The sequence below is a fragment of the Arvicola amphibius genome, chromosome 9 (genome assembly GCF_903992535.2).
Source record: "Arvicola amphibius chromosome 9, mArvAmp1.2, whole genome shotgun sequence".
Lineage (NCBI taxonomy): Eukaryota > Metazoa > Chordata > Mammalia > Rodentia > Cricetidae > Arvicola > Arvicola amphibius.
This window is the reverse complement of record NC_052055.2, coordinates 51285977-51301769: the sequence shown is the minus strand read 5'-3', so window position 1 is coordinate 51301769 and position 15793 is coordinate 51285977.

The following is a 15793-nucleotide window of genomic DNA, read 5'->3' as shown; positions in this document are numbered from 1 at the left end:
CATGAGAATTTCCAGTTGGTGGAAACAGGACCAAGTGCGAAGGTGTGTGATTCTACCGTGCAATTCAAAATAGCACATTGTTGAAAGGTTACGAGCTTTTTATTTTCAGCATTTTCTGTCTAATAGTTTGAGATTGTGGGTGATGATGTGTAGTTGAAGCTTTGGTAACTGAAGCTGCAGATGGGGCGAATGGGCTGTTATATTTCATAAAGATCTGCTTCCTAAAACGACTTGCTGTTGGCCAGTATTAAGACAATATTTTTGTTAGGGGCCCGTTGAAGAGAAAAATTTAAATTTCAGGTTTCCTTTAAAAAGACTTATAAAAAAGACTTCTCAGATGCTTTGATCTCTATTTGTTCTCAGTTCAGTTGTAACATGTAAATTGCATTTTATAGGGCTTGCCTGTTGACTATGAAGCATCTAACTGATGGGCTTAAAATTATGCTAACTTTCTTTTGTTTTATTTTTAATAGCTCTGTGTCATTTGTGGTGATGAATCTTTTTCAATCCTGATGTATTTTTGTGCCTTTAAAGAGAATGCAGCAGTCTCATTGGCTTTTGCTACTTCCTTAATCTTTTCAGAATGAACATTCTGCTCTCTGGGTCTTCCCACTGCACACCTGGTTCCCGTCCCATTAGTCTTTTGTTCTCTTATTTATTTTATTCCCTTGTCTTTGTTTTAATTCATTGTGATTTGAAGTTTTTATTGAAAGACAATCTCACAACTTTCTGGAGGAGCACCGTGGTGATCATTACATTTGCGCACTGTGTATTAATCAGCTTGGCGTATGGAAACATTAATCATTTCTTTGTGAAGAGAAAAATTTTAAAAAAATCACTTCCAGCTGTCTTGAATCCTGTGATATAAGATTGCTGACTCTAACCACTTCCTGTGAAATAGAACACTCCTGCCAAGTCTTCCTGTGACTTGGCACCTGCTGCAATGTCTCCCACTCTTTCCCTGGCTTCCGGCGACTTCCCTTCTATCGGCTGTTGTTTTGCATGGATGGGACCATACAGCATTTAACTTTCTTTGCCTGGTTTATTTCATTTAACGTAATCATCTGCACCTCCAGTCATGCCGCTGCAGATAACAGGACTCTGCGCTTTTTAATGGCAGACTAGTATTTCTTTGAATATGTAAATTGCATGTTCTTGCCCATTCATTCACGGCTGAGCACCTTGGTTGATTGTTTATGTCAGTTATTGTGAATAGTACTGCATACTGTTTCAAAACTCACCCAGTGGGATGCAGACTTTGCATCCAGGTTTTGTTTTCTAAACATGAACTTAAACTAGAATCTTCTCTCCAAGTTCAGTTATATCTCAATGTTTGCACTTTTCAACAATTTAACTAAGAATATGCTGTAATGCTGTTATTTTTCCTTTCATTTATTGGTCATTTAGGAGTTTATTGCCTAATGATCATATATTGGGCAATTTTCTAGTATTTAAATGACCTGTTTGCAGTTTGATCTCCATATGACGCAGCACATAAAAACCTTTGTAGATAAGCTGTGTTTTTCAAAGGATTTTTAACCTAATTGTTCATTGTAGTTTTGTGATTTATAGCTTTCTATTTTAAACAATATCGACATTATATCCTTTTTCCTTTTCCCTCTTAATACTCTTTATACGTATTTATGTCTATCATCTATCTATCTATCTATCTATCTATCTATCTATCTATCTATCTATCTATCATCTATCTACTTGTTTTGTTTTCAAGACACTATGTAGCTCTGGGTGTCCCCAAATTCACTAGGTAGACCAGGCTGGCCTCAAACTTCAGGGAAATCCTCATTAAGCATTGGTATTAATAGCGTTTGCCACTACTTGAGGCCATATATCCTTTTTAAAAATACTTACTTTTGATTTTTTTAAATTGTGTGTGTCTGTGTGTGCATACTTGTGTGTTCATGTGCTCATGGAAACTGAAGATGTCAGATCCCCTGAAACTGGAGTTCCAGGAAGTCGAGAACCATCTTATTTGGTGCTAGAAATTAAACTTTGGCCTTCTGAAGAGCAGTATGTGCTCTTAGCTACTGAACCATGTCTCCAGCTATATAGATATATCTTATATATTGCGTAGACCCTTTTTAAAAAAATCATTAGAATCTTATGCGAATCTTGGGTTAGTTAATTTATGTTTTGGATAGTCGTAGCTATCAGTACTGGGTTAAACAGTAGCATCTTAAGTATATGTGTGTGTGTGTGTGTGTCCCCATCCCATTGGCTCACCTTATCTGTGTTCCCCTTTCCTTTTCCTTGTCTTCTTTTAGGTGCATATTCTTCCTCTATTGGAAGCCACATATTTTCTCATGCCTTTAGCATTTCATTATAGCCCAGAAACTGATTATAGAAATGTGCTGTCAGGTAAGGTGCATCCTTACTTCAGACAACTCAGGCCACTGGGACTTGACTTTCCTCCAGCATGCACTCAAGATTTTGGCTTATGCAATCAACATCCTCTTAGATTTATGTCTATTTACTGCTTTCCAGTTTGTTACTCTTTAAAAGTTTGAAAAACACGATGTCTGCTTCAAGCTGAATCGTCTGCCATTTTCTTTAGATCCCTGGGTCTTGTTTAGGAAACCCTACCCACATCAAGTGCACAAAGATGCTGCTTGCATTTTTCAGAAGTTCTGTTTTTAATCTTTGGCTTCATTCTGTCTTGTGTGAAGGGGAAGAGCCTCACCTTGTTTCCCACCAGATTGCTGGTACATTGGCTCACTACTCTTTGATTAAAATTCAACCTTAAGCTAGGTGTGATGATGGTGCATGCCTTTAATCTCAACACTTGGGAAGCAGAGCTATATGGGTCTCTGTGAAGTGGAGGCCAGCCTGGTCTACGTAGTACATTGCAAGCTAGCCAGGGCTACATAGTCAGACCCTGTTTCAAACAGCAATCACACACACACACACACACACACACACACACACACACACACACACACAAATAAACAAGAAAAAAACCCTCTCCAAACAAACAAAGAACCTCAGTCTTGTTATATACTTCTTCCTCTTAGACTTAGGTCTGCTATCTTCTTTTTCTCAAATATGTAATAATTTATATGGAATTATAATGTGGCAAACCATTAGTTTGCAATCTCTAATGACAGGTCACTGTGATTTGATGCCAATCTGATGGTTTCTGCTCTTTAAAACTCCAAACAAATGCCCTGAGAAAGATAAGCAGCCTGGCTTCCTGGACAGTTTCCCCCCCAGATGTAAAGGAAGGAGGCAATTTCTTTCTCCTTTCTTTTGAATAATAGCCTTTCTGTATCTCCGGGGTCCTTGTGTGATACCAGGATTCACAGGCCATCCCCGACCAGCTTTTTTGGGGGGGGTAATAATCTACATGTACTTTTAACTATCTCCACATAATTCAACTCCCATACAGTCTATACTTGAAATACTGAGAAACTAATCTATGCACAGACCCTGATGACTGCTAACATTTTAGCGCAGTCACAGCAGGTGCGACCTACTTCCAACACACTTCCTTCTGCACCCGAAGTGAGTAGTCATGGAATTGTTTTGCTGGTCCCGGACTTGACTTGAGAACCCAGCCCCAGATAGTTCTCCAGCAGTCCCTAAAACACCATCAGAATCATTGGGGTTAGTTTCCCATCTATAGAATAAAGTTCTCTTCTAGGAGACTCAGGCACTGAAATAACTGAGTCAAGATGGTGGCTATATTATATCAGCTCTCTATGGCTGCCATCACGAAACATCAATGATGAACAATTAAAGCAGAATTTACTCTCTCACAGTCCAGTGGCTGCGATTCCAAAGTCAAAGTGTGGGCAGGGCCGTTCCCTCTGGAAGATCCAGGAGAGGACATCTCTTGTTCAGAAGTCTGGCATTGATAGCAACCCTTGGCATGTCTTGTCTTTTGTCTTGCCGTCCATCATGTATGCATTCCTCCCAGAGTGATCTCACCTCGTATTCCCTCTCCCCTAGGCTTTCTGTGTTCCAACTTCCTTTTTATGAATATGTTAATCAGGTAGTTTAAGACTCTTTAATGTCCTAATTTTAACTACATTACCTCTACAAAGACTCGATTTCTAATATGACTATATTCTTTAGTACTGTTAATGTGAATACTTCAACACCTCTGAGTTTGAGGTGGAGGGGAGAAAGCTTTGACAGTGACCCCTGGGTGCAAAGTGCATTTGCACTTGCGTAGTAGGACCAATGCTCTTATGGCCCATCATCCTCTACTAAACTAAAAGCATGTCAGCATCATGGGATGGTAGGAAAGTATTGAAGACAGTCATTGTACTTGGTGTAGCTTTAGGACTTCCAACCTGAGAGTTACAATCTCAAATCAAACTTCCACAATTTCCTGTGGCTTTAATAGGATCACTTAGCTTGATTTAGAGGGATTCTGCAGCAGCCTGTGTCTTGATGAATTTTCCCCATCCCTTTTTGCTGCAGAAGACCCAGCAAGCAAACAAGATCTAGGTGTGCACACAGTGCCATAGTTTTAGAACAGGTATTGGTTGTTTGCTTTTAATGAGCCCGACACATTTTTGAGCTTAGGAAGGAAGAACACGGTTTGCTCTCTTGATTTTTACATATCTCAGATTAGAGATCAACTGAAATTTATGAGCACATGTTGAACATGTTTCACTTGTGATTTCAGTTCCTCTAATGGAAATAGAGAAGACAGGCAATAGGTTCTGAGGTGAGGGACAGAGTTCCTTTAGTGCCTCGGAAGAGAATTTTTATGATCAGCAGATTAGTTGACTCATAGTTAAAGAAAGGATTTAACAGCCTGAACTTTATGAGGAATTAATTTCTTATTGCTTTATGAAATAGACATAATCTGATTTTGCTATTAGTTAAGAACAAATGTGCCATGCCTTGAAAGGTGTGCTCATGTAGGGATGGATAATCTCTGGTCTTGGGGTTGAGTGCATTTGCTACTACTTGCAAAAATGGTTCAGTTATTACCCAGTCACCCAGTGATACTACCCAGCTGCCCGATGACAGTTATGAAGTTCAGTGTTATTTCTAAGTAGAAACTACAAATTGAGCAACCTCTCCGGCTCACGACAGTATTCCTTCTCTAAGAGAGTCATGCCAGAATAGCTTCTCGGCACGATCTAGGTTATTGTTTATGCACGACGGCACTGACGTGCCCTCACAAGGTTCTCATGAGATGCTAGGTGTGTTTTTGGGGACTTCACATGTGTTATCTTAATGACTCCTCTAAATTGACATTGGCAAATTTATGTGATGCTGGTGTACTGATCCAGTTTGCAGATAAAACAAGAAATCTTACTGTGGCCACAGCCCTAAGTGTGGTGATGTCTCTTAGTGTGTCAGTGGCTGGCAAACCCACTTAAAAGTTGTTTGAGAAAGACAGCAAATGCTGGCAAGGATGTGAAGAACAGGGAACCATCATGTAATGCAAACTGGTGCAGAAACTATTGAAATCAGTGTAGAAGTTTAAAAAAAAGAAAGAAAAAAAGAAAAGAAAAGCAAAACACCCCCCCCCCCCCAAATCTAGAGGTAGATATACCGTCTAACTCAAATACTTCTGGACATATACAGAATGGACTCTGTTTCTTACTATAGAGACAATTGCTCATCTAGTAATGTTGCTCTATTTTCAATATTTCCCAATGGGAAACAGCCTAGATTCCTATAGTAATGAAATTGGGGTACCTTTACACATTGACATTTTAATCAGCTGTAAAGTATAAATATGAAATTGAGTGAAGTAACTCAGCCCCCAAAAGTCAAAACTTACACATTCCCACTCATACATACAGTCAATTTTTAGACTTGTTTGTTAATGTGGAGTAACTATAGACTTTGGGAATCTAGAAAGAAACCATTTTTGGGGTAAAGAAGAAAGATCTTAAAGGATAGGGTGGGAATAGTAGAACACAGATGGTATGAGGGGAAAAGGGGACTAATGGGGAGGGAGGCTCAAAGAGTGGGAGGGTAGGGCAGAAGGAGTGGGAGGAGAGCTAACACTAAGGATGTTTGAAACAGTAATATAAAAATGATTATACATATGTATATATTTAATTGAAATTACCCTCCATAAGGACACTGCTCCACCTAGAAGCCATAGATTATCAAATAAAAATCTGAGTGTCAGGTGTGGGATGCCTCCTCTAGAGCTGCTGGTAAGTGGTATCCTGGAGACACCCCAAACACTATAGTCTGTTGCCATTGCTCTTGATTGCCCACCAGCATTTGGTCCCTGGTTCTTGGTACTAGGAGGAAGGATATGGAACCTCTGGGAGGTGGGGTCTTGCAGAAGGAAGTACTTCACTGGGGGCGGGCTTTGAGATGTTACAGCACACCCTACTTCCAGTTCTCACTCTCTGCTTTTTTTATTCTTTTTATTTTGTTAAATTTTACATACCAATCCCAGTTTCCACTCCCTCTCCTCCTCCCACTCCTGCACCTCACCCCTATCCACTCCTCAGAGAGGGTGAGGCCTCCAGTGGGGAGTCAACAAAGTCTGGCACATCATTCGAGTCAGGACCAAGGCCCTCCTTTGTATATCTAGGTTGAACGAGGTATTCCTCCAAAGAGAGTGGGCTCCAAAACGGCAGTGCAAGCACTAGGGATAAATCCTGGTCCCACTGCCAGTGGCCCCATAGTCCTCCCAAGCCACACAACTGTCATCCACATTCAGAGGGCCCAGTTTGGTCCCTCACAGCTTCCCCTGCTATCAGTCCAGAGTTAGTGAGCTCCCACGCACTTAGGTCAACAGTTTCTGTGGGTATCCCCAGCATGGTCATTGTTTTTACTGCTGAGTAGTACTCCATTGTGTAAATGTACCACATTTTTTAAAATCCATTTTCAGTTTATGGGCATCTAGGTTGTTTCCAGGTTCTGGCTATTAAGAATAATGCTGCTATGAACATAGCTGAACAAATGTTCTTGTGGTATAAGTATACATCCCTTTGGGTATATGCCCAAGAGTGGTATTTCTGGGTCTTGAGGTAGATTTGATTCCCTGTTATCTGAGAAACCGCCATCCTGATTTCCAAAGTGGTTGTATGGGCTTTCACTCTCACCACGTGCTCCGCATCCTCTCCAGCAGAAGCGCTCATGGGCGTTTTTGACCTTAGCCATTCTGCCAGGTGTTAAGATGGTATCTCAGAGTCGTTTTGATTTGTACTTCCTTGATGGCTAAGGATGCTGAACATTTCCTTCAGTGTCTATCGGCCATTTGAAATTCTTCTGCCGAGAATTCTCTGTTTGTGTTTTCTTTACTGTCCCCATTTCTAGTCTTGAACTGTTTTAATTGTTGGCTTCACCTTTTTTGATTGTTTTTTTTTCTTGGTTTTCTTGGCTTTTTAAAAAGAGATTTTTTATTTCTTCCATTGTTTTTTGTTTGTCTTTCCCTCTATTTCTTTAAGGAAAAATTTCATTTCCTCTTTAAGGGCCTCTATCATTTTTATAAAGTTAGATTTAAGGTTGTTTTCTTCCGTTTCTTCTGGGTGAGGATGTTCAGATCTTCCTGTTGTAGGACCACTAGGTTCTGGTGCCGCCATATTGTTCTTTAGGTTGATGTATGTATTCTTGCATTGGTGCCTATCCACCTCTTTCTCCAGTTGGGGCAGGCAGCGTCTTTGCCTCTTGGTCTAATCCTTGCAGTCAGTGTCTGTGTCTCAGGGAGCTGCTGAGATCTCTGGGGATGGCTGTGTTTGGGTGGGACTTGTAGATTTCAGGGTCTGATAGGGGTGTTGAGGCAGCCTGTATGCAGGAGGCTTACCCACTGACTGGTTAGTGCAACTTAGGTGGGTGGGGGAGGGGCCTGGGGTTTTGCCCTGGGGCTTAGGCACTGAAGACTGGGCTGAGCAGCTGGGGGTCTGGTCATCTCTTGGTCTACTCTGTGCTGTCACAGTCTGTTTCCCAGAGAGCTGCAGAGGTCATGGGGGATGGTTGGGTTTGGGGATGGAGTAGACCTTGTAGATTATAGGGTCTGATGAAGGGGGACAGTGTGTTGGAGCAGCCTGTTTTCAGGAGGCTAGTGCTGGCGGTGGAGGGGCCTGGGGTTTTGCTTGGGGCCTAGGGCCTAGAGACTGGCGTGTCTAGCTGGGCAGCTAGTCACTCACCTCTTGGTCTGCCCACTCTGTGCTTCTTTTGTGTGGTTTGGGATATTATCTCTCAGCTTCCAGATCCTGCTTGTTTGCCTCCTTTCCCATGGTGGACTCTCACTCTGGAACTGTAAACCAAAATGAACCCTTCCTCCCATAAGTCTCTTGGGCCACAGCAGCAACAGAGAGGTGGCTGATATATCTAGTGCCCGTGGAGAGGAAAGTTGAGGAGGGGATTTTTTTTTCTATGATGCTCTATGAGATGGAACTGTCAGCATTAGTTAGCTGAGCATCTTATATAAAGATACCTCCTTGTTGGAGAGACCTAGAGTGTTTGAAGACAGGTCACGTGTTCTAAAAGCAAGGATTCAGCTGCGGAGTTCTTGTAGGAGTCTAACACTAGTGCCACGAGGTATCTAGAGTCAGAAAGGTTCTAACATGTCCCTCCTCTGTAGTAAAAGGAGTGGCAGGCTGGCTCCCGGCTGCCCTGCTAGCTTAATCCCTGAAATAATTACACAGAAACTGGATTCATTTAAACACTGCCTGGCCCATTAGTTCTAGCCTCTTATTGGCTAACTCTCACATCTTGATTCAATCCATTTCTATTAAATCTGTGTATCATCACAAGCTTGTGGCTTACTGGGAAAGATTCAGTATGCCTGACCTGGCAGCTTCATGGTGGGTGGCTCTCTGCCTGCCTCCTTCCTCCTAGCATCCAGTTCTCTTTTCCCTGCCTATCTAAGCTTTGCCCCATCAAAAGGCCAAGGCCGTTTTCTTTATTCAACCAATGAGAGCAACACATAGAAAGAAGACCCTCCTACACCACTCCTCTCTTTTACATTAATGTCTGTATATTTCAGAACCACCTTTAATCACCTGTTTCGGCCAATCCTTTACTATGTTAGAGAAATTAAGCTTGGCTCTGTTGCTCAAGCTTAGGGCAGCCAAGACTGTAGGAAAAATGAGCCCAGCGGTGTTTGCTTTAATTTAATGAAAATTTCCATTTTTGCTAAGACAATTAAATCAACAATGGAGAAGGTTTCAGATAACTTTAGATTTTGCTGGTGTGCAAAGTTTTTATCGAAGCTATCAATTTTAGAAAAGGTTTATTTATTTTTTTTTAAATTTTATGTGAATGGGTGAATTTTGCCTGTGTATGCCTGTGTAGCATATGCATGCATTACTTGTGGAGGCCAGAAGAGGGTGTCCGATCCACAGGAACTGGAGCTCCATGCTTGTGAACTGCAAGTAGGCACTGGAAATCAAATCCAGGTCCTCTGGAAGAGCAGCCTGTTTTTTAACCTCTAAGCTACCTCTCCAGTCCCTGAAGCCATCAATTTTGGAAGAAAAAAAAGTTAAAATTAAAAGTCTGAAGCATGAGGATGGTTTTGAAAGACTGAGTTTCCATGGTTGCAACTCATGTTTTGGAGGCATCAAATGTGTTTGTCTCATCTATGTGGCTCTCACCCAGCACTCTGGGGAGTTCCTCAGTATTCATGACAACTGGTGTCATTGTTTGACTCACAGATATCTATCTTTGGTTTGAAAAGTGTGTGGAGGTATTGCTGGGTGTTGGTGGGCATCTGTGATTTTCTTCACCTTTTTTTTTAAAAAATGGGATTGAGTGGCCAGCAATTAACTGCTTAGCAATGTAGTATTTTCAGCGTGGGTTTCCAGGATTAAGACAAAGAAAATGTGTTCATGTATTTGATCGCTCACTGAAATTAGATTCCTCACCAGAGCTCTTCTTAACAGCAATGGATGCCAGCAGCTTTATGACCACATCTCTAGAGTTAATGCTTTGAGGAATAGTACTTGGATATAGCCATCCACATGAAATATCTCTAGAAAGGATCACTTTTACCTCGAAACATATAATGTCTGTATGCCAACCCTTCTTATGGCAGATAGTGTCAAGGACATAGACTGCAGAAGTGTAAGTATGTGCATTGAGATTTTTAAAGTTGAAATACTGAACGAAAAGAGTGAGGTCTTCTGGAAACCATACTAATGTCTCATGCTCAGACATTGTCTCTTTTCTGTGCATTGCCAGAAAAAGCAGAAAGATTTGGGTTAATAAGCAATAATTTTTGCTTTGCTATTTCTCAATGAAGGATAGTATGCAGGGCCAGCCTTCCCTGAGCGGGGCTGTGCTTTAAACAGGTGAGACAAAGAAGCCCTTTCTTGTCCTACATACTTAGCTCTTTAAGGGACAGGGTGGTGCAAGTTGGCATCTTGGTTTAGACATGCAAAAATGATACATGGAGCAGAATCAAAGCTTTACCCTGAATAATGTGGCATAATTTTCAGTAAAGTTATCTTGAATAATTATCCAACGATGACTCCTAAGAAGGTGTCTGCTAGTGTGGTTATAGTTGTAGACATTCCCTGGCAAGTCAGGCTGTTTTAGAGCCTTAGAGGCACCCCTCTTCTTTGAGGCTTGCCTGAAGAGGGCCTGGCTTTCTAATTGCCAGTGAGTCTGCCTTAACAACAACATCTCACACTCAGGAGGCTCCACTTCTCCTTTCAAGGCGCTTTACAAATATCAATTAATTGCTTTGAATGGGAAGCTCTGCAGCTGCAGGGAGAGAAAGGGCTCGCAGTGATTGGCCCATTATCAGTTACAGCTGTTGGAAACGTTCTTCAAAGCGTAATTACAGATCTTCATATATATTTAAAGAAAAAAGGAACGGGAGGAAGGCCACTGAGGGTCTTCTGGAACAAATGACTCTCATCTTCCATTCTGTTTGGAAAGCAGCAGCCGCATTCAACAATTATCCTCTCTGGATGGTGAGAAGTGAAAGTGTTATGCAATCCCTGTCCCCAAGCAAGAAGACTGCAGATCCAGCGGATCCCTTGAAGAAGCCAGTCTTAGTCCCACACATTCTAGTTTGTGTCTGTTTAGGACTAAAATAAAATTGTTATCAGTAAAGTGGTGGCTGGGGGTCTTTGCTGAATGCAGCTTTATTTGATGTTTGATCTAATATTGGCTTTGTTCTTTCTTGCTCTCAGTCTCTGTCCTCCCTCTCTTCCCCGTCTTCCCCTCCCTTTCTCTCTCCCTCATCTCCCCCTGCCCCCTCTCTCTTCCTCATATGCGAATCTCCCTGACAGGCAAATACTTTGCTAATTCTATTAATTTTCTTATCAAATCCAGCAAGGTAACCAAAGCTTCCAATTTAGTGATTTATTTTCCGCAGTAAGCTGTGTGGAGTGCGCCTTTCATTCTGTGTAATTGACACCGGAGGGGATGAGACTTTCAGGAGGGTGTGCACTCAACTAACCATTTCCATTTCAATTGAATAGTGACCAAACAATTGGAGTGTCCTCTCTTCGGCTTACATCATTTAAAGTGATACAGCTAGCAATTCTGCATCTGAATATATACCAATGATATCTCTGGGGTAGATTCTGACCCTGAAGATATTAAAATATTAGTATAATTATATCCCCTCATAAGATTTGCTCTCAATAAAACATCTGAGTGCGCTATGTTGATCACATATGTAATGTGGCCCTTGCTGTTGCACCATCCTGGAGACGATCAGCTTCCCTTTTCTCAACCATGAGCTGGATTCTTTGTGGATTAAAGTTGCCCACATAAATGGTGGATTCAGATATGGGAACATTAAATAGAATTTGGTACCAAAGGCAGGGACATGAATACGATCTTTTAACAGCATTTCTTCCCCTTCCATTCTCACCCCAACTTCTCCCATGTACCCCTCTTGAATTTATGATATCTTCTATAATTATTAGTGTTATATATATGTATATATACATATACATGCATGCATATACAAACTAGAGCTTAATTAATATTGCCTATATGCCTACATGCTTAGGGTTGACTACTGAGATGGGATCATCTATCAGGGGGCTTGCCCCTGAAGAAGACTAATTCTCCCTTTCTTAGCAGCCATTGATTGCCTATAGCTCTTCATCTAGGAGATGAGCTTTGTGACGCCCCCCATCTTTGTTGGCATGTTAACTGGCATGGTCATGGTGCAGGTGCAGGTGCAGGTGCAGGTGCAGGAACAGGTACAGGTGCAGGTGCAGGTGCAGGTGCAGTGCAGGCAAGCATACTGTTGATGCAGGTGGGGATGGGAGCATGAGAATCAGACAGAGGCGGGGAGAGAGAGAAAGGGAGAGAGAGAGAGCTGCACTGGAACTGAGGACATTTGAGGGATGACATGGAAACCTAGTCAAGTGGGAACTTTCTAGCATACATGAAAGTGAGCCTAAGGAGGATCAGGAAAACACAGCACTTTACACAACAAAGCCCACATTAGATCAAACATCAGGTACAGCTGTGTGCAGCAAGGTCTGGTGCCAACTCCACAGAATGAAAGGCATCCACACAGCTTGCTTTGGTGTGCCATGGCTGCAGCTTCTCTGTCGCGTCTTGAAGACACAGCTCACAGTAGACATCCTGGTCCCCTCACTCTTACAATCCCTTCTGTCCCCTCTTCTGTGATGAAGAGAACGAATGAATCACTCTTTGTAATTTTTAAAGCAACCTTTTCTGACTTTACATACCAATCCCAGTTCTCACTTCCTCCCCTCCTCCTGCTTTCCACCTTCTCCCCACCCCACCCACCCCTAAGAGAGGGCGAGGCCTCCCATGGGGAGTGGCACATCACTTGAGTCAGGACCAAAGCCTTCCCTCCTGTATCTAGGCTGAACAGGGCATCCCTCCAAAGAGAATGGGTCCCCAAAAGGCAGTTCAAGCATTAGGGATAAATCCAGATCCCACAGCCAGCAGCCCCACAGACCGCCCAGCCACATAACTGTCACCCACATTTAGAGGGCCTAGTTTGGTCCTATGCAGGTTCCACCACTGCCAGTCGAGAGTCAGTGAGCTCCCACTAGCTCAGGTCAGCTGTCTCTGTGGGCATCCCCATCATGGTCTTGACCCCTTTGCTCATATTATCACTCTTCCCTCTCTTCGACTGGACTCTGGAAGCTCAGCCTAGTGCTTAGCTATGTATCTCTGCATCTGCTTCCATCAGTTGTTGGATGAAGTTTCTATGATGACAATTAAGGTAGTCATCAATCTGAATACAGGGCAAGGCCAATTCAGGCACTCTCTCCAATACTGCTTTGGGTCTTAGTTGGGTTCATCATTGTGGATTTCTGGAAATTTCCCTAGTGCCAGGCTTCTTGCTAGCCCCATAATGGCTCCCTCAATCAAGCTATCTCTTTCCTTGTTTTCCCTCTGTCCTTCCCGCATCTTGGCCATCAAATTCCTTCATGTTCTCTTCCCCCTTCTCCTTTCCCCCTCCTTTCCTGCCCTCCCTTCTCCCCCTCCACTCCAAATTTTCTCAGGAGATCTTGTCTATTTCCCCTTCCCAGGGGATCCATGTATATTTCTCTTAGGGTTCTTTCTCCTTGTTACCTAGCTTCTTTGGGGGTCATGGACTATAGGCTGGTTATCTTTTGCTGTATGTCCAATATCCACTTATGGGTGAGTACATACCATGTTTGTATTTCTGGGTCTGGGTTGCCTCACTCAGGATGTTTTTTATCTAGTTCCATCCATTTGCAGGCAAATTGCAAGATGTCATTGTTTTTTTTTTTTTTATTGCTGAGTAGTACTCCATTGTGTAAATGTACCACATTTTTCTTTATCCATTCTTTGGTTGATGAGCATCTAGGTTGTTTCCAGGTTCTGGCTATTATGAATAATGCTGCTATGAACATAGCTGAACCAATGTCTTGTGGTATAAGTATACATCCTTTGGGTATATGCCCAAGAGTGATATTTCTGGGTCTTGAGGTAGATTGAGTCCCAATTTTCTGAGAAACGGTCATCCTGATTTCCAAAGTGGCTGTACAAGTTTGCACTCCCACCAGTAATGGATGAGTGTTCCCCTTACTCTGCATCTTTCCAGTATAAGCTTTTAGGGCTGTTTTTGACCTTAGCCATTCTGACAGGTGTTAAGATGGTATCTCAGAGTTGTTTTGATTTGCATTTCCCTGGTGGCTAAGGATGTTGAACATTTCCTTAAGTATCTTTTGGCCATTTGAGATTCTTCTGTTGAGAATTCTCTGTTTAGATCTGTACCCCATTTTTAAATTAGATTATTTGGTACTTTGATGTCTAGTTTCTAGAGTTTTATATATATTTTGGAGATCAGTCCTCTGTCATATGTGAGTTTGGAAGATCTTTTCCCATTCAGTTGGCTGCTGTTTTTTCTTACTGACTGTCTGCTTTGCCTTCCATAAGCTTCTCAGTTTCAGGAGGTCCTATTTATTGTTGCTCTCAGTGTCTGTGCTACTGGTATTATATTTAGGAAGCTATCTCTTGCTCCCATGTGTTCAAGGCTACTTCCCATTTTCTCTTAAATGAGGTTCAATGTGGCTGGATTTATGTTGAGGTCTTTGATCCATTTTGGACTTGAATTTCATGCATGGGGATAGATATGAATCTATTTTCATTCTTCTACATGTTGATATTCAGTTATGCCAACACCATTTGTTGAATATGCTTTCTTTTTTCCCATTGTATAATTTTAGCTTCTTAATAAAAAATCAGGTGTTCTAGGTTTGTGGATCGATATCTGGGTCTTTGATTTGATTCCATTCCTCCACCTCTCTGTTTTCATGCCAATATCAAGTTTTTTTCATTTAGCTCTGTCATAGAGCTTGATGTCAGGGATGGTGATGCCTCTTGAAGTTCATTTATTGCACAGAATTTTTTGCCTACACACGAATCATTTTTAAAGGCTCAGTGTATATGACCTTTCAGGTTTTTTTCCTCAGAGATAAGCCTACAATTTTCTGTCAATCTAACAAACAAGACAAAATTTTGATTACAGTAAAAGCATTATTTCTTAACCTTCTTTTAATCTAGTATATTATTCAGGCATTAGAGCCTCCTTCTTTGGGATTCTGGTGTATACTAAAGACTAGCTGAGATATCAAAAAGCCAAATAATCTAATTAAAATTGGGGCACATATCAAAACAGAGAATTTTTAAAAATTGTTTTCATTGACCTATATATTTTTCTCTGCTCCCTCCTTCCTCTCCTCTCCCCTTCTGCCATTTCCCATGATCTCCATGCTCCCAATTTTCTCAGGAGATTTTGTCTTTTTCTACTTCCCATGTAGATTAGATCCATGTATGTCTCTCTTAGGGTCCTCTTTGTTTTCTAGGTTCTCTGGAATTGTGAATTGTAGTCTGTTTTTTCTTTGCTCTATGTCTAAAAGCCAGTTATGAATGAATACAGGTTATATTTGTCTTTCTAGGTCTGACATTTTCTAGATCTATTTATTTGCCTGCAAATTTCAAGATGTCATTATTTTTTTCTGCTGTGTAGTACTCCATTGTGTAAATGTACCACATTTTCCTTATCCATTCTTTGGTGGAGGGGCATTTAGGTTGTTTCCAGGTTCTGGCTATGACAAATAATACTGCTATGATTGATAGTTGAGCTCATGTCCTTGTGGTATGATTGAACATCCTTTGGATATATACCCAAAAGTGGTATAACTGGGTTTTGAGAAAACATCACATTGACATCCAAAGGGGCTGTCCCAGCTTGCATTCCAGCAATGCAGGAGTGCTCCCTTTGCCCCACAACCCCCCCAGCATAAGTTGTCATCATTCTTTTTGATCTTGGCCATTCTTACAAGTGTAAGATGGAATCTCAGAGTTGTTTTGATTTGCATTTCTCTGATGACTAAGGATGTTGAACATTTCCTTAAGTGTCTTT